Raw genomic sequence first — 2,176 nt, 5'->3', positions numbered from 1 at the left:
TCAAAGATCTGCGGTATAGTATCTTGCCAGTCACTCACAATAAAGACCTTATGCATCCCAGTGACACTAACTGTAGATAATAATTATAATATGGAAAAAATGCATACCAGGGGCATTTCCTAAGACGAAAGTAGCATCTGTGTCATTATCTGTTCGTTTTATGTTGTTTTTCCTATAATCACCTCTGTATTTCTTATTCATTTTTTTTATTTTCACCCATACTCACAGATCACCTGAAAAAAAAAATACATGTACGAAAAAATGAGATGAGGCAGAAGAAAAAAAGTCTTATGTCTGATTAATTTCCACGTAACTTTCTCTCCAACATTTTGCCATCACTTTGATGTGAAATACATCTACCACTCAATATCAATAATCATGGAAATTTCTTTCTTTGGTGCATCGCGAACACTCTCTGAAAGCCAGGTATGAAAGTAAAATAGAAGCATTATCTAAAACATCTTTAATATCCAAACCAGTAGTACAAGAGAAGCGCACGATCACGTCTAATTCTTGGTTCCTAACCAGAGACATTGTGTTTAACATCCAAGCCATGGTGGCAGCTTGTGCAACATATATTCATCTAATAATACAATGCTTGTTAAAGAGCAGGGATTTCATTCATGGAAACTTCGCCATTCAGTCGTTGCTAGAACATACTAAACTGTAGAAAAAAAAAACATTCGCCGAAGTCTCAATGACGCACAAATAATTCCTATGACGCGTTGGATATACCTTCATAGGAAGAGGATGAGTATAAAACTACACTATTCATCATCACAGTCCCTTTATCCTTCCCTAAACAGTCCTAGCACCAGGCTAAGAAGGGCAGATTAGTGTGAATATTAAGCATCGACGTAACCTTAATTACAAAAAATGCTCAGACTCTATTTCCTCTCACGAAGGGCAGAGAGCAAATTTATCTCAAGGGTGGCAGCACAAAATCCTATTACGTAGCCTAACAAAGAGAGGAAATATGATACCAAATGTTATCAAGAAAATAGTGAGTTTGCAGTGACATTCGCGTAAATTTGGGAGAATTAAGTAAAAAAAAAAAAGGTAACTCGTATAGATATATGTATATTGATTAGATGTGCATTATCGTGAGTATAAAATATATCGCAGTGGGGGATATATTAGTCACATAAGCAAATCTAGAATGCCCTGCTGATGAGGACCAAGTGCGCTTTTACAAATGTCATTGTCAACCAAGGCACTGACCTAAGAAAGGAAGGGATCAGGTCAAGAATAGCTACGACTTGAACCTAGAATCTCATTTATTCATCTCTTCACTAATGTACCTTGACCTTAATCTCTTACCGTGTCTTCAGGTTTGCCAAACAAATCTTTCTCTCTTTTATAAGATTATAGAAAATTAAACAAAATACAAAATTAAACAAAGTACAAAAATGCATAAATAATATGATACAAAAATATTACATAAGACAATACAAAACAACCCCCTTATTTATACAAAAAGAAGTTGATATGTAAAAATAAGTCAGAATCTACTGTACAATTGAACTGCTTAGTTCGTAAAGTCTACCTGGCAATGTGCACAGTATGAAACTCTAACTATAAGCCTCTATAAACACACCTAACCTAAAATTTATGAAATCGAAGAATTGATGGAAAATATGACTTTTCAGATGAGATATTTGTGCGGTCTTATCCGAGTGGAGAAAGTCGTTTAAGAACAGTAAAATATGCCTGATTTATAAATGATCTAAAAGTATGATTCATATCAGAAACTACAAATACTTTAATGACTTAGAGATATGATTTTCTTCAGCATGAATGCTTTTTTCGTGTATTCCATATTCGTCTGACTAAAGACAGGAATATTATGAAAAAAAAGTTAAAAGAAATATATGCCAAATTCTAAGCTAATTTACAAAGCCTTTGGTAACGAGACAACCTCGTTCTCTTGGCTTTCTGTTCCCGACCAGCCGCATCTGTGTGTTTATGTAAGCTATTTACAAAAAAAGTAAGTCTTCGTTTCAGTAAGAACATATCACAAGTCAGCGAAAAAAAGGCTAAATTAAGATCTCTAACGGAACAATGTTTGTTTAAGAATATCAAACGTTTGCATGTCATTATTTCGTTAAAAAAATGACATCACTTTTTATGTATATTCTACAGAACCGAAGGCCTTTAGTATTTTCGAATCATCCTA

The sequence above is a fragment of the Penaeus monodon genome, chromosome 19 (genome assembly GCF_015228065.2).
Source record: "Penaeus monodon isolate SGIC_2016 chromosome 19, NSTDA_Pmon_1, whole genome shotgun sequence".
NCBI lineage: Eukaryota > Metazoa > Arthropoda > Malacostraca > Decapoda > Penaeidae > Penaeus > Penaeus monodon.
The sequence above is the reverse complement of the archived record's forward strand: the minus strand, read 5'-3'. Positions refer to the sequence as shown.